A 26,272-nucleotide genomic window follows, 5' to 3' on the forward strand; every position below is an offset into this window, starting at 1 on the left:
TCACCTGCCTTTGCTTCTGTGCCCTCACAAGCGACCCTCCACATGATTCTAGTAGTCACCCACCCATCCCCCCCCCCTGCCAACTGGTCCTTTCTGGCTTTCCTCAACGTCTCATTTCTGGTTCATCCTGAACTAGCCCACTCCACCATCACTCCCATCCCCCATTCCTGGTCTGGTACCTCCTTTTCTGAACTACCAAATCCCACCCCTGACTTGTCACAGCTAGTCTATGGTTCCAGGCTCCCTCCCCTTCAAACTCCTAGAGGTTCCTTGAAGCCCCACCCCAAGATCCCTCTGATTAGGAAAGGGGAAGGTGAATGGAACTGTGAGTGAGGGTGTAAACTGGAGACAGTGGCCTGCTTTGTTTTTAAGGCGGGGACAGGTGGGGGCAGAGAGATGGACATTAGTCTTCAGGCTAAGATCTTGAGATTCTTATCTTTATCCGTAAGGGAAGAAATTATTTAATTCAAAAGCATATTTTTAACTCTCATTTTGTGCTACCATTCATGCCAGACGCTGGACAAAGCCCTAGCATGGTGTGGGAGTGGATGAAAATCAAAAGACAAGATATCTGGTCCTGGTCCAAAAAAGTCCACAACTTAGTGGGAACCAACTGACAAAACCAATTGTCAGAGAAGAAAGCTAGTAGCTAACATTTCTTGAATGCTTTCTTTATGTCCAGTTGTTATTCTGAAGGTTTTATACATATCAATTCATTTAATCTTCATAACAATAGTACCTTACAGTAGTAGTAGGTCCTATTCCAATCCTTATTTTAGAGTAAATTGAGGCAGTCACACATCCAGTGAGTAATGGAGCTAAGTATCAAGCCCAAGGAGTAGACTCCTTTTCATCACAACCTATCAACTAACAAGCAATTGTACTTTCTGACAAGAGGAGCAAAATCTGATTTAAATCATAATATACCTGAATTACTGATATGTACAGTTAAGGGGGGAAAGGCACAAGCTAGCCAGCCCAAGGAAGAGTGTCTGCAATGCTCCCACCCTGGGTGGAGCCATTCTCGTTTGTCTGTGACCAAGGGCTTGTTACTATAGTCTCTGCTAAGGTTATTCATCAACCTCCAACAATGAACCCATCAGTTGTTTCTCCAAATTAACTGAATCTTTAAAACTTAGATAAAAGAATGTAGTCCACCATGTTCATAATGTTAAATAAAGAAAACGATGGGAAAAAAAGGTGTGCACAAACATTTGTCTACAGGGGCCATGAGAGGTCCCCGTTGGTCCAGTGTACTTCTGCGCTTTCTGGAGAACCAGTGGATCATACAGAGAAACTGTCTGAGTCATTCTTCATTTCTTTTCTACCATGTATTTATTATGTTATAAAATGTATCTAGTAGGCATCTCTAACAACATGTTGAAAACTGAACTCATTTTTCTCTCAAAATCTGCTTTCAGTCTTCCCTATCTCAGAAATAAGAATGACAATTTAATTCCCATTATCCAGGTGCTCAAAGCCCAAAACTTACAAACCACCTTTGATCTCTTTTCTCTCACATTCCAACTCCAGTCCATTAGACAATATTATGTCTTTATTTTTATAATTTTATTGAGATATAGTTGACCTACAATAAATTGCACATTTAAGGTGTACGATTTGATAAGTTTTGACATGAATATACCCATGAGACTATCACCAAAATCAAAAAAGTATTTCATCCTTCTTTGTAATCCCTCCCCTCTCCTTTTCTGGGCTGACTCCAAACATCTCCTGTCATCATAGATTGTTTTGCATTTTCTAGAATTTGATATAAATTATAAAGCATTTTATTTATTTATTTTTCTGACATCCTTCTTTCCAAATAAGCATTTGAAACATGCCCAGAATTTGACCACTCCTCTGCATCTGCTAAGCCAATATACAGGACAAACCCACATCATAAGTCACCTGAATGATTCCCATAGCCTTCTTCTGTCCTTGCTTCTGCCCTCATTTTCCCCAATATCTATTGTCCTGATGGCAACTAGAGTGATATTCTTAAATATAAATTTGATTGTGTCTCTCTGCTCAAAAACTTCCTATAGCTTCCCATTTCCAAATAAAAGGCAATGACTTTAGCCAGGCCTGGTCGTACTCATCTGTAATCCCAGCAGCTCAGGAGGCTGTCAGGAGGATCCTGAGTTCAAAGCCAGCCTCAGAAATGTGGTGAGTCCCTAAGAAACTCAGTGAGACCCTATCTCTAAATAAAATATTTTAAAAAGGACTGTGGGTGTGGCTCAGTGTTTAAGTGCCCCTGGGGGTTCAATCTCTGGTATCAGGAAAAAAAAAAGCCATGACTTGATTATGGATTGCCCTGCCTTATTATGGACTGTTCTTATTCAATGTGACTCCCCTCATCCTTTTCTCCCCATTTCCTAACATTCTTCTCTAGTCTGTTAGTTCCATTTAAATACACCAATCCCACCCCTGCTTCAGAGCATTTATACTTGCAACTTTGCCTCAACCTTAACTGCCCAAATCATCTAACTAGCTAACTAGTTATCACTTTATCATGTCTCTGTAACAGTGGCATTTCATGTGATAAAGACTTTTCCTGGCCATCCTACACAAAATAGAGCCTCTTGTCATGACTATCAAGCCCATTACCCTGCCTTTCTTTCTCTTCAGACTTGCCTTACTACTTTAGACTTCTCTTACCACTTGCCTTACATTTGTTTATCTACTTGAATGCTCTGACCCAACCTCAAACACAATTTCCAACAGGAGCAGGAAATTAGTTGTTTTGTTCACTACTGTTACATCAGTGACTAGGGAAATGCCTAGAATGTATGAGAGAGTTAACAAATGATTTGTTGGATAAACTCATGGTTCCAATAATATTATAAATATACTACACTATTCACCTAAACACATATATTAACTATTAAGCCCCCATATATAAATAGTACTGAGAGGAAATAAGCTATGAGAACAAGGCATTTAAGGTCCACCTCTCAGCAGGATGCATCCTCAACTCCAGGAATGTACCCCTGAATGTGTTTGTTGAATAAAAACATACTTGTGTGGAGAGTAGTTGTTTGGTTACATGATACTGGAATATTTAAGTAGATCTTTTAAAACTAGTTTTAATTTTTTCTTATTTTTCTTATTATAGAATATGGTATGTTGTAGATTTTTTCTTATTGTAGAATAGAAATTAATGATAATTCATTGGTGGAAAAATCAGAAGACCAAAATGATCTAATTGCATATTACCTTCTTGATATTTACTTTGACTCATAATCAGATATACTTTTATATGCATAGTCAGTGCTTCCAGTTACTAAAGAACTAGCTGCTTAGTTTGTAGAGTTTTCAATATTTTGATTTATCAGTATTATTTTTTAAACTTATTGCCTTAAAGACATATTAACTAGTCTGGTGGATAATGAGAAGAAAATTTCTCAACTGGCCACAATAAAGTAGTGGTGGTTCTTTCTACCAGGATACATACAATTAGTGGATGAATCAGCATTCACTTTTACTCATAGCATTTAAATATGTGGCATTGATGTTTAACATGTTTAATATAAGGTTATATTAAAAACCTTCAGAAAAGGAACAGGATAGAATGTGGTGGTGATTGTTGGCATGGAGATAAATAATCTCAAGTGAATTATTCTTTAATACCTCAAAGGGAATTCTTACGGGGTAAGGGTTGAGTAATTGTTAAAGGTAAATGTGACCAGTTTGGGTGGAGGGGACATAAAATTCTAAGATATGAAGGGTTCCTAATGTCAGAGTACAATCTAAATGAGACAAAAACATATCTGAAACAAATAATTGGCAGCATAATAACATATACCATTGGAAATTTGTGAAGGCACTTGCCTAGGAGCATTCAGTAGGCCTACCGCTGCTGTTACCAGGAAGAACCTCATCTATTGTAAATGATGTGCCAGAGAATAGTGTTAAACATTTATGGAAGACTAAATCTCTCCAAGAGGGGCAACAGATTTACCCTCGCATATGAAACATTGGAAAAAAAAGTGGACAAAATACAAACAACAGTTCTCAGATATTAGATAATAAGCAGCATAAGAGTGACCTCTAAGATAAAGTTAGGCATGAGAGATGAGTGCTAGGATTATCCCAATTTACTCCCTGGAAAGAATTTTTCAGGCCACAGCCAGAGAAGGAAAACTCAAATAGAAAATCTCCTGAGTTAAAGAGATGGATTTTAAAGTCTGAAGAGACTGACGCAGCTAGAAGTCCCAGAGCAGAATAAAGGAGAGAGTAGAGAACTGCAGAGGGAGGGAGAGTGTGTACATGCACTAGCTCCCTAGACATCTATGGAGGGTTCCCCTGAAGTCTGTGGCTATGTAACAATGGGCTCACATGTAAGGCCAGAGAAAGAACCTTCACAAAGGAACAGAATGGAAGGTGGTGGTGATTGTTGGCATGCAGATCAATTTTTGTAATCACCAGCTAGAATGGAAAATCTATAATAAAAGGGCATCAAGTAACATAGTCAGTAAAAGGGACAAAATAGCCCAAGATTGAAGGTAACTCCTGTCTAGAAGAATCTTAAAAAGATAAAAATGTTTCCAAGATAGTTCAGAAAAAAAGCTGTACACAGCTCAAGAATATTTAAAAGAATACAAAATGTTTCCAAGATAGTTCAGCAAAAAGCTGTACACAGCTCAAGAATATTTAAAAGAATACAAAATATCCAGTACTGAACAAGGTAAATTCACAATGTTTGGAATCCAATTAAAATGTATGAGGCATGCAAAGAGCGAGGAAAATATAACCCATGTTGAAAAGAAAATTAATAAAAATGATCATTAATTACACTGTGATAGAGTTATTATACAAAGACATTAATACAGTTGTATACCATATGTTCAAGATGCTATGGAAAAGCATAAGCATGTAAAGGAGAAAAAGAAGATATAAAAATGTCTGAATTAGATAAAACAGATAAAATTAGATAAAATCAGATAAAACAATGGCTAAGGTGAAAATTACACTGAATGAGATTAACAGCAGATTCAACATTGAAGAAGTCAATATCAGCAAACTGAATATGCAGTGATAAAGACTCCAAAATCAAACACGGAGAAAGAGACTGAACTGAACAAAGCATCAGTATGCACAGCTTCAACCAGTCCAATATATATGTTATGGTAGTTCCTAAAAGAGGTGGGAAAAACACATTTGAAGAAATAATAAATAAAAATGTTCTATATCTGATGAACACTCAGATTCAAAAAGCTCAATGAATAAGAAAAATGATAAAGATGACACAAATTTACACTAAATGCTTAAAACCAGTGCTAAGAAAAAAATTGAAAAGCATCTACAGAAAACAGATACCATTATGTACAAAGGAGTGAAAGTAAAATGTCAAAATTCATTCAAGAACCATGCAAACCAGAACATCAACATTTTCAAGTTCTGAAAGAAAAAAAAAACTGATATCCTAGAATTGCATTCCAAATGAAAATATTATTTCAAAATTATATAGTCTTTAATGCAAAAGAATTAAGTTAAGCCCTACCCCACATAAAAATTACCTCAAAATGGACCACAGACATAAATGTAAGAATTCAAAATGGACAACACATATATATGTAAGAACAAAAACTAAATGTAAGAAAGCATATGTAAATCTTGGGGTAGACAATAACTTTGTATTTAAGACACCAAAGGCCCAAGCACCAAAATAAAAAATAATAAAGTAATGAACTTCATCAAATTTAAAACTTTTAAAGGCTACCATCGAAGAAAGTGAAAATACAATCATAGAAGAAAACATTTACAATTCATGTAGTTAGAATATATATAACTACCTAGAATATACAAGCAATTCTTATTGTTCAATATGAAAAGACAAATGGCAAGAAATTAGAATAGACATTTCTCCAAAGAAAATATGCAAAAGCAAATAAGCAAATGAAAGGATACCCAGCACCATTAGGGAAATGTACAACCTCAGTGAGATACTACTTCACATCTATCAAGATGGTTATAATCAAAAAGATAATAATAAGTTGGCAAGGATGTGGATCAATGGGAGCCCTCACACACTACTAGTAGGAACAGACTACAGACCTAAATGTAGCAGCTAAACCTATACAACTTCTGGAAGAAAATATAAAAAGCTGCTTGGCAGAGGCTTTTAAAACTAACTAGCTCTCTCTGCCTCATGCTCTCTTTTTTCCTCTCCTCAAAAACTTTGTCTCATGCTGGGTGTGGTGGTGCATACCTGTAATACCAGTGGCTCAAAAGGCTGAGGCAGGGGGATTGCAAGTTCAAAGCCAGCCTCAGCAAAAGTGAGGCACTAAGCAACTCAGTGAGACCCTGTCTCTAAATAAAATACTAAATAGGACTGGGGATGTGGCTCAGTGGTGGTATGACCCTGAGTTCCATCCCCAGTACCAAAAACAACAACAACAACAAACTTTGTCTATTGTATATTCATTGTTATGGAAATGGAAAGGTAAGCTGACAGACTAGGAAATAGGAAAAAGTACTGGCAAAACATATCTCTCTCAAGAGAATGATATCTAGGATATACAAATGATTCTTACAACTTATTAATAAGAAAAATCACCCAATTTGAAAAGATGGGCAGAAGACTTTTTTTCTTCACCAAAGTAGACACAAATATGGTGAATGTGCACATGAAAGGATATCCAACATAAGTTGAAATGTAAAACAAAACTTCAATGTTATTACACATACAGTAGGATGGACAAAATTTAAGACTCATCATAACAAATGTTGACAAAGATGAAGACTATGGTATCTCTCTTAGAACTGCAGACTATAACATGTAGTATAAACAATGGCACAAACTGTTAGAAAACTGTTTGGCAGTTGCTTTACAAATTAAATCAAATCTGTCGAGATATTTACTCCAGAGAAATAAAAGCATACATCCACACTGAGACTTGTGCACAACTATTCATGGTGGTTTTATTTGTAATAGTCAAAAAATCCCCAATGTTGGACTGTGGGAACATGTCTGTCTTACATGCCTCAGAACCCTTATACTCATATTAACCATATAGTAGACATTTGATTAATATTACATGAATGTAGAGATTGATTTTTTTTACTGTTAATAGAGCTTCTCTTTTATTAAATATAACAGACAAAAGAAAATCACGTATAGCACAATGAATTATCACAAAGTAACATATCCACTGAACCCTAACCCAGGTCAAGAAATTGGACATCAAATGCACTTTCATGAGCCCTTTCTCATTGCTCCCCTAATTATTCCCTCCGCTCCCCCAGAGTTAGGCACTATTTTAACTTCTAATAACAAGGATTAGTTTTGCCTGTTTTGTTACTTTATACAGTGTAATCATACACATGTGTTCTTTGGTATGTGGCTTTTTTAGCTCCATATGTATTTTTATAAGATTTATCCAAGTTGTTGAATGTGAATGTACTTCTTATTTTCATTGCTTAATAATTTTCGACTGTATAAATATAACCTGGTTTACTTAAAAAAAATCCCCAATGTATATCAATAGGAAAATAGATAATAAATTTTGGAAACATACTTAGCAAGAATAAAGAACTATTGATAATAGCAAAAACAGGGAGATTCTGAATAAATAAACTAGACAAAAAGTAATATGTATTGAAAATTCTTTTTTTTTGTACTCCCTAGTACAAATATCCAGGGGTGCTCTACTGCTGAGCCACATCCCCAGTCCTTTTTATTTTATTTATTCATTTATTATTAATTTTTTTTGCTATCAGAGATGAAACTCTTGGGAACTAAACCACTGAGCCACATCCCCAGCCCTCTTTTGTATTTTATTTAGAGATAGGTCCCAATGAGTTACTCAGGGCCTCGTTAAGTTGCTAAGGTTGGCTTTGAAATCCCAATTCTCCTGTTTCACCATTCTGAGCCACTGGGATTACAGATGTGTGCCACCATGCCCAGTTTAGTTTTTATTTTGAAACAGAGTCTGGCTCAGTTCCCCAAGTTTACCTCAAACTTGCGATCCTCCAGCCTCAGCCTCCTGAATATCTGGGATTACAGACTCTGCCACCACCTTCCAGCAGATTCAGTTATATTTAAAGGTAGAAAGTTATAAACCAGGTGAATCCTAGTAAAGGTCTTAGTAAAAAAAACTAAAATAATAGCACTATGCTTGGTCACAATATGGTAAGTCAGAAAATGACAAGAAATATCCATTTTCTGTGAGGTTGACCAGAACAGTATCATTTCTCAATGGATTTCAAAGGGTCTCCTTCTTTCTTTCCCCCCCGCCCGCTCACCTTTCCTTCCCTCCTTCCTTCCCTCCCTCCCTCCCTCCCTTCCTTCCTTCCTGAGTTTTGGCGTGTGTGTGTATGTGTGTGTGTGTGTACATCATCTTCTGTGCCAATGTAAGAGATTTAGGCAATGGATCAACCTTTACACCTGTGCCGAAGGACCCCAATCTTGGATCTATCTCCAAGGGTGGAGATGACTCTAGATCCTCATTATAATCTCGAGAATGGGAACTCCTAAATTATAAACAGGTCTTTCTTGGTAACACCAGTTTCCTCCTTGGTAAAAGTTAGTGTAGTGGGAGGGTGGCAAGGGCCCTACCCTGCCACAAAATAAATTCTAAATTGTATTTTGGTACAAATTGTAAACACTAAAGAGTTAAAAGTAAGAGATGAGTCTTGGGATTTGAGCTAGACCTGGATAAGTACATAGGATTCAGATTCTAAAAAGAGAATAAAAGGCAAGTGAATTAAACGGCATAAAAGACTCAGCAGAAAGAAGTATGTTTAAAGGACAGTAAGGACACCTCATTTTGCTAAGAGGAAAGGATTCTATAAAGGATGATATATTTGTGTGCTTAGGTCAGATTAAGAAATTCCTTGAAAATCAAGCATAAGGATTTAGACTTAATAGAATAAAAATGCATAAAATATTAGACTTTAAGTAAAGGGATCATATAACTTAAGTGGAATTTAAACAAGTATCTTGTCCTTAAATCCAGGGAAGATGGAGGTTTAGGCTGGGCATGATGAGTAGGGCTGAGGCACTCCCCACAATTAAAAAGTCATGTCGAAGTGTACTGTACTAATGGAAGTGAGTCATATACAAGGCAAGGTCTTCTGCCAGCACCTACTGTTTGTCTAGCCCTGACAAATATTATTCCACTTTCAACTGTACAAAGAAAGAAACTCAAACATCTGAAATTGCCACTAATATATGGCATGTATATGAGTTCCTGTTTCTGGTTCTGCCTAATTTACCTTGGCATTCTTTTCACGGAGGTCAAATATTTGGTGTGTTGAAATAAATGCAGAACAGACATTGGGGACTTGTGGCCTGCACATCTCAATTTCCACAGTGCACTATTGGGCTTTATCCATTTAGTTTTCAGAAATATAAATTACTTCCTTACCAGAACAACAGCAGAAGTAAGGAATACAGCCAAAAGGATTGTAGTCAGAAGTCTAATTGTGTGACTATAGGCAAATCATTAACTTTTCTGAGTCTCAGATATTTCATCTATACAAATATGGGTCAAAGTTAAAATTTTATAATTCATTTTAAAGAAGAAATAGAGATAATATATGAAAGATTGCCCATTTATGTGGTTTGAATAATTAAACAGCAAAATCCTGGCGGTTACAGCCAATATAGACAATTGACAAAGCAACAAAAGTCTTGGCAATAAATGCTTTCATTACTAAGGAGACATTTTTAGATAGTTCCTACTATGGAAACTGTTCTCTTCTCACTGAAACAAAGTAAGGCTGATAACATCCTCCCAAAGTGTGCTTGGAAGATCACAAGCACCTCTGGGAGGAGACAGAGAGAGTGGAGGAGAAAATATGTTCTTCGGGATAACATATAGTCTACCAGAGCATACACTGAAGCAAAGCAAACCCTCCTGAATCTTCAGCATTTTAACTGATGCATGCAGTATAAAATTAGAAACAGGACCATAAACACTATTATGAAGACTATACTCAGTGGGGGACGCTGAACAAACATATATGGGAAAGTAAGTTCTCTGTGATTAGTATGAAAGCTCAGTCTTACCCAAATCCACATGAAATTTGAAACGGTTTGGAATACATAAGAAGATCAGTGAATGACATCAAACCCAAATGATGAAATAGAGAATCTGAACATGATCTTTCTCTTATTTCTCACTGATCCCTTAGAACCACCAATAGAAATATAATATTAACTCTACATGTAAATTAAATTTTCTAGAAGTCATATTTTAAAAAATAAGACAGATGAGCTTCATTTAATAACACATTTTACATAATTCAATATATTCAAAATGTCATCCTTTTAACTTGTAATCAAAATAAAAATATAACTGTTATTTTACATTCTTCATAATAAGTCTTTGATATCTGACTTATGGCACATCTCAGTTCAAACTGGGCACATTTAAAGACAGTCGCAGCATAAGAAAGTAGGAATTGTAAATTAACACTAGGCCATATCATATACTTGCACTTATTTTAAAGAAAAGCCAAGTTTAATAGTATGTTTTAGGTTTTAAAATATTTTTAGCCAACCTCTCTTGGTACTTACGCAGAAGTGAGAAAAGATGATTGAAGGTATCTCAACATCCCTCCTTTTTTTTCACTCAGAGGTTAAGATTTCTGTTGCAATAGCTAGGGATTGCATTGTCATTTTAGATGAATCTCAAGTCTATAATCAAAAAGTGTAAGTCATCATTAGGTTCCTACATTTGTCATTCTTTTATTATTTTTCATTGTTATCTTAAATATATTTACTTCTTGACAAACATAAAGAAATAAAGAATTATATTTAAATGGATAATAAAAAAAATTTGACTGCATAAAATCCCTTTTCGTTTTAGGTAGACCTACTGGTACAAACAAGTCACCTGGGTGGTCTATTTTTCTTTGGTAACAGGGATTGAACTCAAGGGCTCTAGACCACTGAGTCACATCTCCAGCCCTATTTTTGTATTTTATTTAGAGATAAGGTCTCACTGAATTGTTTAGGGCCTTACTTTTGCTGAAGCTGGCTTTGAACTCATGATCCTCCTGCCTCAGCCTCCAGAGCCACTGGGATTACAGGCATGCAGCACTGCACCCGGCACCTGCTCTGTTCTCTTACTTAACTGCAACTGTGTTTTCCTTGGTAGATTACTTCTTTGCACCAGGGTTTCTTGATAGAACTCTATTGGTACTTTGGTTTGGACTGTTCCTACTAGCTGAAGGTTATATACTATCTATGGGCCTGGCCAAAAAATGTTAGTAGTTTCCTCAGTGATGGTGAAACAACAACAAAATGCACCCAGGCATTTCTAAACTTCTCTTGATAAGACTAGTATTACTCTCCCAGTTTGAGAGTCACTTGCAGAGTTAGTTAAATTCTGATCAATTAACAAAGCACCTTTAGTTGTAAGTATCCTATATTTTGTAGTTTGCAAGTATTCTGTATTTTGTAATTTCTTTTATCAGCTAAAAAGAAAGGATTATAAAATCAACATTTAAGGCCGGGCTTCATGATGCACACTGTAATCCCAGTGGCTCTGGAGGCTGAGGCAGGAGGATATTGAGTTCAAAGTCACCCTCAGCAATTTAGCAAGGCCTTAAGTAATTTATGGATTTCCTACGTCAAAATAAAAAAAAATATATAAAAAAAGGGCTGGTGATGTGGATCAGTGGTTAAGCACCTAGATTCAATCCCCTGTGCCCATCCTCCACAAATCAACATTTTAAAAACCAGAATCACTAAAACATCAAAGAAACTCAAGGTCCTTGTAAACACAACTGACTTTGCTTCAAAGGATTTTTGCTTTTTGTTTTCCACTTCAAGTTAACACTACCTTTAAAAAATAAAATCACATTTTTTAATTTATTTTTTCTGACCTCTAAGAGGGATCTTACATTTTTCTACTTCCCTTTCCAAGACTATTCCCTCTTTTGCACTGTGTAATCTTGAATTTAAATCTGAATTAGTTGCATTGATTTTCCCTTGTGTTAATAGTCAAATTATGATACAATTTGAATTATTGAAATGCATATGGAGGGGTTTCTTTTCTTATTTTTAATGAAAACTCATATCTTTAAAATTAGCACCTAGGGGACTATAGGTGGAGACTTAATATGTAGAGTCATCAGCATGATAATTGTAATTAAATAAACACAAATCAGTTCATGATAACTGATTTCATTACTATTATAATCAGCTTTCTCCTCTATAAAACAGCACAATTAGTCCTAAATTGACATTCACTAATTGTATATTAGAGTTTCAAGGAAAACAATGAAGAGTTAGTGACTATCATAATGATTGAGATGTGTTTTGACATCAGTAATTATTATTATTTTTAAGATGGGGGTCTTGCTATTTTGCCTGATCTCCAACTCCTGGACTCAAGCAATCCTCCTGGCTTGGCCTTCTGAGTAGTTAGGACTACAAGTCACCATACCAGCCCAGTAATTATTGTTTAGTAGATCTCTTTTTGGACACTAAAATCACTACTAATATGATTGTATATGTTTGAAATTGGTTTTATGAGCAACATACAGATTTGATGCAACTCCCATCAAAATACCCACGAATTGGTGTGAATATACTTTGTATACAAAGAGAAATATAAAAAATTGTGCTCTATATATGTAATATAAATTGTAATGCATTCTGTTGTCATATATAAATTTAAAATAATAATAATAATAATAAATGTCATTTTTCCAGACCTAGAAAAAACAGTCCTGAAATCCATTTGGAAGAATAAAATATTCAGAATAGCCAAAACAATTCTAATTCAATAAGCAAGCTGGAGGCATCATCACAATACCTGACTTCAAATTATACTACAAAGCTATTGAAATAACCACTGCATGGCTCTGTCATAAAACCAGATACATAGACCAATGGGAAAGAAGAGAAGACACAGAAAAAAATCCAACACAGTTAACAGTCATCTGATTCTTGACAAAGATGCCAAAAATATATTGGGAGAAAAGACAGGCTTTAAACAAATGGTGCCAGGAAAATTGGTTATCTATATGTAGACAAATAAGACTAGACCCTGTACAAACTTGAAAGAGATCAAAAGCCCAGGAATTAGACCAGAAACTATGCAAATCCTTGGAAGAAAATATAGGTTTGAGACTCCAGCATATAGGTACAGGCAATGACTTTCTTATTAGAACTCCTAAAGCTCAGAAAATAATGACAAAAGTTAATAAACAGAATGGCATCAAATTAAAAAGCTTCTGCACAGCAAAGGAAACAATTAGTAACATGAAGAAAGAACCTACGGAATGGGAGAAAATATATTTGCTAACTACTCTTTTTTTAAAAAAAAGAGAGAGAGACAATTTTTTAATATTTATTTTTTAGTTTTCGGCGGACACAACATCTTTGTTTGTATGTGGTGCTGAGGGTTGAACCTGCACTGCATGCATGCCAGGCGAGCGTGCTACCACTTGAGCCACATGCCCAGCCCTGCTAACTACTCTTTGACACAGGATTAATATCCAGACTATATAAGAAACTTTAAAAAAATTAATACCAAAACCTCAAATAACCTAGCTTAATTGGGCAAATGAATTAAACAGATTCTTCTCAAAAGAAGAAATAAGAATGGACAACAAATCTATGAAAATGTTCAACATCATTAGCAATTAGGGAAATGCAAATCAAAACTACAGTGAGCTTTCATCTCACTCTACTCAGAATAGCAGCCACCAAGAATATGAATAATATGGGGCTGGGGTTGTGGCTCAACAGCAGATTGCTGGGGCTGGGGATGTGGCTCAGGTGGTAGCGCGCCCTTCTGGCATGCGCGAGGCCCAGGTTCGACGATCCTCAGCACCACATACAAACAAAGATGTTGTGTCTGCCGAAAACTAAGAAATAAAAAAAATGTTAAAATTCTCTCTCTCTCTCTCTCTCTCTCTCTCTCTCTCTCTCTCTCTCTCTCTCTCTCTCTCTCCCCCCCCCCGCCCTTTAAAAAAAAAAAACAGCGGATTGCTTGTCTAGCACATTCGAGGCCCTGGGTTTGATCCTCAGCACCACATTAAAAATAAATACATAAAAATAAAGGTATTGTGTCCAACTACTTAAAAAAAAGAATATGAACAATAATAAATGCTAGAGAAAATGTGGAGAAGAAGGGACACTTTTTTCTCTGTTGATAGGATTGTAAATGAATATAACCACTATTGAAATCAGTATGGAGGTTCCTCAAAAGACTAGGCAGGAAACCACCATATAACCCAGCTATACAACTAATCAATGTTTATCCTAAAGAATTAAAGTCATAATACTAGAGTAGTACATGCATACCCATGTTTATAGCAGCACAATTCACAGTTGCCAAACTAGGTGCTTATCAAGGATGAATAAATAAAGAAAATGTGGCATATACACACAATGGAGCTTTATTCAGCCATAAAGATGAATTATGTCATTTGCTGGAAAACGGATGAAACTTGAGAACATTCTGTTACACAAAATAAGCTAAGCTCATAAGATCAAGGGAGCATATGTTTTCTCTCGGATGTGGAAGCAAGAGAGGAAAAAGGAAAAGAAAGTGAAAATCAAAAGGAGATCAGTAGAGTGTAGGAAAGGGACCAGGAGATGGAGGAGTGAAGGGAAAATACTAGGGAATGATATAGGCCAAACTGGAGTGTTATATTGTGCATGTGGAAATATGTAACAACAAATACTGCCATGATTTACAACTATAATGTATCAACAAAAAAATGGAGAAAATAAAAGAAAGCAAACAAAAGAACAGAATTGCTTTCATGTATGCATGTATGTATGTATGTATACAGCCTAGCCAAACATCTATTGTGAGCATAAACATTAATACTCTGGAACAGTGATGATCCTGACACTGTTTTTTTTTTAATTGTTCTCTTTATTCCTTTTTTCCCTCCCTCCCTCCCTTCTTTCCTTCCTTCTTTCATTCTTTCCCCTCTCTCTCTCTCTCCCTCCCTCTCTCTCCTCTCTCTTCTCTCCCCTCCCTCCCCCCCCTCTCTCTTATTTCCCAGGCTGGCCTACACTCCTAGGCTCAAGTAATCTTCCTGCCTCAGCTTTCTGAGTAGTTGTGACTGTTGGAGCACACCACGATGTCCAACAATAACACTTACTTTTGTAAACAAAGTTTTATTAGAACACAGAAACTTATTTACCCACAGTCTAGGCTGTTTTGTGCTACACTGGCACTTGAGTGGCAATGAAGACTTGCCTACAAAGTCTAATATATTTATTATCAGTCTCTTTTCAAGAAAAGTTTGTTGATCCCTGATTAGATTATAGATTAAAGTCAGCAGAATAAATACATAAACATTTCTTTTCTTACGACTAAAATTGGCTGTATGAAATGAGATAAATGATCTATTAAATGCCAAGATAAAAGTCTCTTCCCTATAGAAAGTGTGTATTCAGGACTAGAAATCTTGGCACTGTGTCATGTCAAATGTAGGAAAAAACCTGGCAGTTCATTTTGATGAGACTTAAGAAATTACTTTTCCAGGGCATTTTGAGGTTTATCTAAACTTTGTAGATAATACAGGGAAGAACATTTTAATCTGCAAATAGATTATGTTCATTATTAGTTTGTAATCATTTCACAACTATCATATAATATTAAAGCATCATAAGAGACTGCCTATCATAATAGAAACTTTTATGACTCTAGCCATTAACATGTATTTTTCTAGTTATTGTAGACTCATACTTTTAAGCTAGTGCTATTGGTAAAATATATGATTATATAAGTCTGATTGCCTTACTAATTTTGACCAGTTTATTTTTCAGATATCCATTTTGGGGTTTACTCTTTCAATTAATTTTTCGTTCCATGGACAATGAAATTGTTGTTGAGTATATAAGATGTTGCAGTTTCTATGTAAGTTGACCTAAGTGTCTACCACTATTGATTGGCAAAGATATAAGTAAGTTAGTATTTTTACTTGAAACTGTTATAGATCTAATGTACTTGATTTGTTTTCCTGACACAAAAGAGTATAAAACTAGAAAAACTAAACATTTTCAGGTATTAATTTCAGACATGACTGTAGGCCTGCTGCACAAAACACAATTAGGGAGATGAAGCTCAAGTAAGATGGTGGTCATACTGAGTTAAGGAGAAAATTATCAAAGTGCAAGATTATCATAGTGGTTGGAATTTTGTGGACAAGAATGTCTGAGCTATTTATGGTGGGTGCAATGTAATTATGTGTGTGTTAGAGAGAGAATACTAAAAGCCTGGAGGAAATTCATTTTTTATATGAATGTACCAGATGAGACTCTTTAAGGCTTAGCAGAGTTTGACTACTATAAAGGAGACTGAAGATGATGCTAAATGGCAATGTTGGAAGAAATGGTTTCCAGCAGAGTCAGGTTGCAGCAGCTTCATTAATATATCAGGTACTTACTTAAGAGTTCAGGAATAAACCTTAGCAAAAAGAACCACACACAAAAGAGTAAAGGAAAAATGGTAGACCTAAATTTGAAATCAAAATTGATTCATGCTGAAAATGTATGTGGCAGCCAGAAAGAAAAAAGGAAAAGAAAGGTGTGTGTGTGTGAAAGGAATCTGATGACAATCAAAGGGAGATCAGTAGAATAGAGGACAGGGATCAGGGGAGAGAGGAAAGCAGGCAAAAGAGAAATACTCGAGAATGATATTGGCTAAGTTTTATCACTATATTGTACATATGTATGAAAACATAACAACAAATCCCACCATTATGTACAAGTATAATGCACCATGAAATATGGAAATAAAGAAAAATACCAAACCTAGTAAGGTGAGGTGGAATATGCTTATAATCCCAGTGACTCAGGTAGATGAAGCAAGAGGATCACGAGCTCAAAGCCAGCCTTAGTAAATCGAGGTGCTAAAGCAGCTCAGCAAGACCTTGTCTCTCAATAAAATACAAAACAGGTCTGGGGATGTGGCTCAGTAATTGAGTACCCTGAGTTCAATCTCTGGTACCAAATAATAATAATAATAATAATAATAATAATAATAATACCAAATCTAATATGATCAAAACAATTCACCAGTAATTAGCCTGCATGAGACATAAAACAGAATATCCTTTATAGGAAGACAATATAATCCAGACTTCCTATGATGTATCATCTATAAATGACCAGAATATAATTTAAATTTTTTTTTTTTTTGGTACCAGGGATTGAACCCAGGGGTGCTTAACCATTGAGCCACAACCTCAGCCCTTTTTTTGCATTTTATTTAGATATAGGCTCTCATTGAGTTGCTAAGTGCATCCCTTAGTTGCTGAGGCTAGCTTTGAACTCTTTTTTTTTTTAACAATTTCAATTTTTTAATAATGGAAACATTTTGCTATTCCAGAAAAAAATTCAGGGGAGAAAAATCTTCCCTATAAAAATAAACTCATCAAAATTATAAATATTATAACTTTTTTACTTCTGCAATTTAAAATGCTCCCCTGCAATATCACCCCTTCATATAACACCTTTCCTGTACCATCACATTTTGAAGAGAAAACAGTATTACAGCAAAGCTCAGTTTTAATTTAACGTAACATTTGTAAAATGACTTTTTAAAATCTTTGGCCTTCAGAGCCCTTATTCTTATTTTACAACATTAAAAATGCTGCTGTAGTAACCAGTGTTTGGGAGAGAATATCACTCTTCTAGAACCATGAACAGACAGAATTTTAATACAGTAACTTACAAATTGTAACTTGTAGTGCACATGACAGGGAGGTTTGGATAAACACAGAGGAGAATATGCCTATTTCAGACAATCTACTTCAAGTAAAAAAAAAAAAATAATTCACAGATACCCATCAGCTACTACTTCAGGTTCTAACAGTGTCATGAATCTGAGAAACAAATGCTTCACAAACTATAAATTTACTGGGACGAGTAATTAAAAGACCAGGTGGTTGATAACAGTATATTCAAACCCAATCCACAGTCTGAATAGGAAAACCAGTATTAAAATCATGAAGGCATTCCCTGAACAACAAAGGCCAAATGTTGGGTGACAATGTCACTGAAACCTCATTGACACACTAAAAAGAAGTTACATGCAAAATTAAACAATGTGTGCCATGCATAATTTATTAGCTTTGAACTCTTGATCCTCCTGCCTTAGCCTCCTGAGTCGATGGGATTATAGGCATGTAGAATATCATTAAATTTTGCCAGAATGCAAAGAAGATAGAAAAATGAGAACCACAAGAGAAAATGTCACATATAAAAAAAAGTTCCGTGAACTGACAGGATTAGCAGAAAAAAAATTTAAAAAGTTTTTATAACTAATTTCAAGGAATTAAAGAAAAGCTTAATCATAATGAATAAGTAGATATGGGTGTCAACATATAAATGAAAAAAATTTTTTAAAAGAAATAAAAAGTATAGTATTCGAAATGAAAAATTCATGAAACAAATCTATCATCAGATTATATAGTGCAAAAACAGCAAAAAGTTAACTTGGAGATAGACCAATAAAAATTATCTGGTCTAAAAATCAGAAAGAAAAAAAATAGAGACTTGGTTACTATCATTACAAAGTGACCTAACATACATATAATTAGATTTCTAGATGAATAAAGGCATAAATTGTACAGAAAAAATATTTAAGACAATGATGGCTAAAATTATCTCAAATTAACAAAAAAGATGTTAACAGATTTAGGAAACTCAGTGAATACTAAAGTTAGTTACAAAGCAAATCACATCTAGATGCATCAGAGTCAACTGTAAATAATCAATTAGGAGGAAAAAGGTCTTGAAGGCAATTAGAAAAAAGTGGTGTGTTACGCATAGGTAAAAATGACTAAAATGATAGCTGACTTCTTATCAGAAATGAGAGATTTAAGTTAATGGAAAGGTTTAAGGTGCTAGAAGACAAAAACTGCTAATCCAGGATAAGTACTCTTCAAAACTGAAAGCAGAATAGACATTTTCAAATAAATAAAAAGTAAGAAAATTCAATACCAATAGATCTCTACTATTAACAATGCTAAAAGAACCTCTTCAGGATAAAAGGAGATGATCCATCAGGTAGAAACAGATGCACTGTGTGTTTTAGTTTACTGTGTAATAAACTTAATGGTTTAAAATAAAAATTCTTTGTTATTTCTCCTTATTCTATGATTTGGCTTTACGTAACCTGATGGGTCCTTTGCTCTAGGTATTTATTAGTGCTTATGTGGTTTCCTTTAGCAGGGATTGTTTAACCAAAGGTAGAACTGACAAAATAGCTTTCTTTACATGTCTGCTAGCTCAACTGGTTGGGTCAGCTTATCTCCTCAAATGCTTTTAGTCATTCAGTCATTCTAAAATTTTTTATTTGTTGATTAGATTTCTAGAGGATAAAAGTAGAAGGTATATACCTTCCCAAGGTGTTAGGTCTAGGATTGGCATGGCATCACTTTCACCAAAAATATATTTTGTTCATTAAAACAAGACAAAAGACCAGCCCAGACTCAGCAGGTGGGAAATAGATATTACTTCATAATGAGAGAAGCAACATGATACAGGAATGTGGAGAATTTGGGGTAGATATTTTTAAAGACAATGCACCATAAACAGAAATGAAAAGTACTAGAAGTACTAAAATGTAGGTAAATATAAAAGGCAATATGTATACATATTTATTCTTTTAATTTCTTGGAAACATGACTAAGGTAAAAAACATAGAGTATACAGCTGTAATATGTATGACGACAAAGCACAAAGGACTTGGGGAGATGTGAGAAAGTATCACAATTTAAATTATGAAAACTGTGATAAATTAAAGAATGCATTTCATAATTCCTGGAAACATTGCTAAAACAATAATGTAAAGCAATAAAGCTAAATGCTAATGGATAAATTAAATAAAATTTAATTTTTATTTAATGTAATTTTATTTAATTACATTAAATAAAAATATGAATAGAACGAAAACAAGAAATAGATAAAAATACATCATGAAAAGTAAGCCAAGAAGAATGCAGAGGCTATACTAACATCAGATGAATTTAATTCAAGATAAAGAGTTTTATAAGAGATAAGAAAGACATTTCATAATACCATAATGTGTTTTTAAGAACACAGAAACATGACACCATACAACCAAACATTTATATGCCCCAAATATATGAAAGCTGACAAAACTGAAGAGACAAATCTATACTTTGAATTTTTAACACCCTTTTAACAACTGATAGTAACACTATAAAAAAACACTAATGATACACAAGAGTCTGAACAAAACTATCAACCACCTTAACATTATTGACATTGACTGACAATGCCCAACAACTCCAGAATATATATTCTTTTCTAGTCCTCATGGAAACTTGCAAGATAGGTTATATTCTTGGCAAAAAATTTTAAATATTGAATTTCAGTTTGTTTGCTGATCACAGTAGAAATAAATGGGGTATTCTTTAATAAAACTGGTCATTAAATAAAAGCCCTACAAATCATCAATAAACAGTGTTTTAGTTATCTATTGTTATATTTTTAAAAATTCCAAAATTTAGTGGCTTTAAAAAATAACCATTTGCCAGGAGTGGTGGTGCACACCTGTAATTCCAGTGGCTCAGGAGGCTGAGGTAGGAGGATCGAGAGTTCAAAGCCAGCCTCAGTAATGGCGAGACACTAAGCAACTCAGTGACACCCTGTCTCTAAATAAAATACAAAATAGGGCTAGGGATGTGGCTCAGTGGTCGAGAGCCTCTGAGTTCAATCCCCACTACCAAACAAACAACCATTTTATTTCTCATAATTTTGTAAGTCAAGACTTTAACCAAGGTTCTGCTCCAGTGTCACCTAGGCTCACCCATACAGCACATGCCTGATTTAGACTACAAGGTCTGAGATGTCTTTGTATGTCCGGAACTAAGGTGCTGACTGTTGGCTTTATGTAGTCTCCCTTTCCATGTGGTCTTTCATATGTCAGGGGCTTTCTTCAAAAGGACTCTCCCTCCAGCAAGATAGCCTGGGCTTCTTTACAGTGTGGCACAGGGTACCACAGAGAAGAAAAAATGAGTTTGTGCCTTTAAAGGATACAGTCAGTCCTTCCTCAAGTCTCAATCTTGGGTAGGATATTGGTCCATGCATTTTGGGGGAATTTATAGTTGGATGACATTTTAATCTACATTACTATGTGAAATGTCTTTGTTTTCATGATTTCATTTTTGCTACATTGTTTCTTTTCCATACAATTAACTACAATATAGGATAATCTATTGACGATAATGTCTCTTCAATTGGTTGTGTGAAGCTTGCTCTACAATAATTTATATAGAAAAAACTTATGGGAATAATATTCTCTAAATGACAATTTCCTGATTTAAAAACATATAATTTGTAGCCAGTACAATAGTGCATGCCTATAATCCTAGCTACTCAGGGGGTTGACAAGTAGGAGAATGGTAAGTTTGAGGAGAGCCTGGGCAACTTGGTGAGACTCTGTCTCAAGAAAAATAAAAACAAAACAAACATTAATGACTGCAGATGTAGCTCAGTGGTAGAGCACTCCTCAGTTCAATCCTCAGTGCTGGGGGTTAAAAAAGGTCATTCATCACCATACTAAGACACTCCGTAGAGAAAAGTAATTGCAAGAACATTGTTCTCCTTCCTTGGGATATGTTTTTTTTTTTCTAGATTGGAATCTAGAAAGCCTTTTGTGTGCTTTGTGCTCTCATTATGGTTATGTGGCTTTTTAAATCTTGTTCATGCCATTGGATGTAATATCAGATTTTGGGTTTTTTTTTTGGTGGTGCTGGGGATTGAACCCAGAGCCTTGTGCGTGTGAGGCAAGTACTCTTCCAACTAAGCTATATCCCCAGCCCCAGTGGATTTTTTTTTTTTGGAGGGGAATCTCTTCTCAACACATTTTGTGCCAGATTGTACTTGAGAAAGGGAAGTGATATGTACAGCATGGAACGATATTAGTTTCTGATTTTCCCACTTTTTAAAATCTTTTTAAAAAAATTATTTTTAATTCTAATTTGTTATATATGACAGCAGAATGCACTATAATTCATATTACACATATGGTACACAATTTTTCATATCTCTGGTTGTATACAGAGTCACATCAGTTGTGTTTTTTTGAAGAGAGAGAGAGAGGGGGGGGAGAGGGACAGGGAGAGGAAGGGAGGGAGGGAGGGAGGGAGGGAGGGAGGGGAGAGAGAGATTTTTAAATATTTATTTTTTAGTTCTCGGCGGACACAACATCTTTTTTTGTATGTGGTGTTGAGCATCGAACCCGGGCTGCATGCATGCCAGACAAGCGCGCTACTGCTTGAGCCACATCCCCAGCCCCTAGTTGTGTCTTTATATGTGTACTTAGGGTAATGATGGTAATCTCATTCCACTGTCTTTTCTATCTACTATTTAGATGTATTTGAGAACTTTAAGAAAAATCAGAAATACTCTTTCCTATTTTCATGAAATCATGAATTTTTAGCCATATAAAATCTGTCCTGATGGGTTTTGGTTATATTTTTATACCTCATGAAAAGAGAAGAAATGTTTGCCAGGACAAGCCTCTAAACTGGAAGCTAATAGCCATGTTATCTTGTGTGCTTTCTTCCTCCACATCATCACTTAGGTTTGAGTAAGGCCAAGAACTAATGACACAAAGAACAGAAGGAACTTTTCTTGTGATTACTGTATATTGTTTAAAGACAGCAAAGAATCAACTATTTGTAGCATTTTGAAAAATCCACATATAAATTTTTACTAGACTTTAAAATTTCTTCTTTGATACTCTGGTTCTACTCAAATGATCCACTCTCAGAGGGGAAATTCAGAGAATCCTGGGAGAGTCATTATTTGTGAAGTCATAGTTATGAACAAAATCCTTTCTTGCAAAGACTTTCAAGCTGCCTCCCTTTAGCTTTCACTCATTAGTGCTGGTTGATACCTGATGCTATTTAAAAAAAAATCTGATCCTTATCTCACACATCCCTCTCACAAATATTGTAGAAGTACATTGTGATCCCACGAATCTTTGTCCATGGCCATCTTTCCCAGAATTCCCCAACTGTCTCTCATTTCACAGGGTTTAATCAACCTCCTTCCATCCTATTTCATATAAAGTAATCAACATTCCTTATAAAAGCTGACAGCACTTGGGTCCCCAGAACAATCCTTGTTGAGAAGGAAAAAAAGAAATTCATGACCAAATAGTAGAGAAGGCAGCCGAGTCACTTAAAAGCTAAAATTGTAATAAAAGAGAAAAGAATGATCAAGGAACCAATTAAAAGACTATTCATGTATTTTTCTCCTAAGAACCATCAGCCATGCTTCTGTTTGCACAGGACGTTGGAAAGCGAAGCAAAATCCAAAGGACCACCAGGAAAAGTAACATCTTACTCCCCTAGTCCAGCTGCTGACCCCTCTCCACAATCTCTATTTGCAATGGAAATCTTACACCTTCTGGATGAGACAGAATGATGTAAATCGCTGGCCAAACAAATGAAAAGGCAGCAGCCTATTGTTAGTTCCTGGTTCACTTCCATTAACCAGTACCGGCTCAAGGGGCAGGCAACTCCATTTCCACCTTCAAAGGAGGAGTTGGGCGGGGCTAGGTTTTGCACATGCTCCCAAGGCAGGTTTCTGGGCATGCTCACCTTACCATATAACTGTGCTGTTTAAAAAACTTGGCATTAAAGATAAAGCAACCTTACTTTATACTTAATTGTGAATGGGCTGCTCTAACTACTCCTCTTTCATATTCATTTGTTATTTTTAACCATGCTTTATGTCTTCACTCTGTTTCGAAGAGGCAGCTGGAGCCCACAGGTCTAGACCCTCATCTGGGTCCTGCCAGAGGAACCATCTACCACAAAGAGAATCAAGACAGTCATCGAAGACAACATTCCAAATTTTTATCCAAGTAGAGAATCCAACAGTTAAACTGTCTGCAAAAATGTAATTTTTTTTTGTAGGTAGACTGAGATATATAATTATCTTTCTGAAAACACTGCAATTTTATTTTGTTCTAGTAAATAAAGTCAATCTAGATGAGTACAGAAAAGGGTGGAAATTTGGTACTAAGGTAATCAAATACAACTTAAAAATATGACCACACACATCTATTTTTTCTCTCACCCAAAACAGCTAAAGGACAATACACAGATTTCTAAAAAGATATATGAGGCAATGGTAGATGAAACAGTGCACAAATTCTTTGGAAGATAAAAAGTGGATAAGAAGAGGACAACAGATTCAAAAGAGCTGTGGAACCAAAACACTGGTATCTAGCTGGGGCTGACTGCAGGAACTGAAACCCTTTCAGTTCTCCAAAAACTCAGATGCACAAGCACAGGCACCACAGTATGGAGGAACTGAGAGGATCCGCACACCAAACACCAAGAGCATCATGTGCCCTCAGCTCTCTGTCTTTCCAATTTAAACCACCAATTTCACTGTAATGGTATAGGACTCGTCTTAGGATACAATGAGTTGTCCAGTGAAATCTTCAAATCTGACTCCCTCAGTGCAAAAGCTGGCTTGCCAACCAGTGCTGTTGGCATGAGGCCCAAAGGCCACCCACCTGTTCACAACAGAGCTGCCTGTCAGCTTTGGGGAATTTCACCAGCACGATGATCAGAGGACACCAGATGTTTCAGATAAACTGCTAACAAGAATGAGAGACTCCAAAACAAAACTTTTAAAAAGAGGAGGAAGAAGGAAAAGCAAATAGAGGAAAAAGAGATAATACAGTGGGCAGGGTAACACTTTCTGAAAAGATATAATAAATATCCTCCCTGAGATATATTTTAAAAAGCTATAATAAATGTCCTCGGGGAGGATATTATATCCTTGAAATGGGAATAGGATACGATTAAAACAACAAGCTGAGAACAAGAAAAAGTTCTTGAAGAATATAAATTCCTTTTAAGAAGGGAATGTGTAGATCTTTCCATCTTCTAAGATCTTCTTTGATTTCTCTCTTTAGGGTTCTGTAGTTTTCATTGTATAGATCTTTGACTTCTTTCATTGATTCTCAAGTATCATTTTTTTTTGAGGTTATTGTGAATGGAGTAGTTTTCCTCATTTCCTTCTCAGAGGCTTTGTCACTGATATACAGAAATACCTTTGATTTATGGGTATTGATTTATATCCTGCTCCTTTGCTGAATTCATTTACTATTTCTGGAAAGATCGACCTTGTTCTTGGATAGGCAGAATTAATATTATCAAAATGACCATACTACCAAAAGCGCTATATAGATTGAATGCAATTCCAATCAAAATCTCAATGGCATTCCTCATAGAAATAGAAAAAGCAATCATGAAATTCATCTGGAAAAATAAGAGATCCAGAATAGCTAAAGCAATCCTTAGCAAGAAGAGTGAAGCAGGGGGCATCACTATATCAGACCTTAAACTATACTACAGAGCAACAGTAACAAAAACAGCATGGTATTGACACCAAAACAGACTAATAGACCAATGGTACACAACAGAGGATACAGAGACTAACCCACAAAACTACAATTATCTTATATTAGACAAAGGTACCAAAAACATGCACTAGAGAAAAGATAGCATCTTCAACAAATGGTGCTGGGAGAACTGGAAATCCATATGCAACAATATGAAATTAAACCCCTATCTCTCACCATGCACAAAACTCAACTCAAAATGGATCAAGGACCTGGGAATAAAACCAGAGACTCTGCGTTTAATAGAAGAAAAAGTAGACCCTAATCTCCATCATGTGAGATTAGGCTCCAACTTCCTTAATAAGACTCTTTTGGTGCCAGAATTAAAATCAAGAATCAATAAATGGGATGGACTCAAACTAAAAAGTTTCTTTCTTCTCAGCAAAAGAAACAATCTGTGAGGTGAATAGAAAGCCTACATCTTGGGAGCAAATCTTTACCCCTCACACATCAGATATAGCACTAATCTCTAGGGTATATAAAAAACCTCAAAAGCTAAACACCAAAAAAAAAAAAAATAACCCAGTCAATAAATGGGCCAAGGACCTGAACAGACACTTCTCAGAAGATAATATACAATCAGTCAACAAATACATCAAAAAATGTTCATCATTACTAGCTATTAGAGAAATGCAAATCAAAACCACTCTAAGATTTCATCTCACTCGTCAGAATGGCAGCTATTATGGATACAAACCACAATAAGTGTTGGCTAGAATGTGGGAGAAAAAGGCACTCATACACTGCTAATAGGACTGGAAATTGGTGCAGCCAATATGGAATGCAGTATGGAGATTACTTGGAAAATTGAGAATGGAACCACCATCTGACCCAGCTGTCCATCTCCTCAATCTATATCCAAAGGACTTAAAAACAGTATA

General features: G+C 35.5%; 1 long non-coding RNA gene and 1 pseudogene across 2 annotated transcripts in view; one reads left to right on the forward strand and one right to left on the reverse strand.

Annotated features, from left to right (window-relative positions):
• The window catches only part of LOC144374832 (uncharacterized), a 74,518-nt gene extending 55,320 nt beyond the window's left edge, over window positions 1–19,198 (forward strand). Inside the window, exon 3 of the long non-coding RNA XR_013434101.1 lies at window positions 19,166–19,198. This is a non-coding gene — a long non-coding RNA (uncharacterized LOC144374832). The remainder of the gene's footprint in view (window positions 1–19,165) is intronic.
• Window positions 1–26,272, reverse strand: part of LOC144374831 (transport and Golgi organization protein 1 homolog) — a 167,514-nt pseudogene that overhangs the window by 50,241 nt on the left and 91,001 nt on the right. The window lies entirely within an intron of this gene.

The sequence above is a fragment of the Ictidomys tridecemlineatus genome, unplaced genomic scaffold (assembly GCF_052094955.1).
Source record: "Ictidomys tridecemlineatus isolate mIctTri1 unplaced genomic scaffold, mIctTri1.hap1 Scaffold_90, whole genome shotgun sequence".
NCBI lineage: Eukaryota > Metazoa > Chordata > Mammalia > Rodentia > Sciuridae > Ictidomys > Ictidomys tridecemlineatus.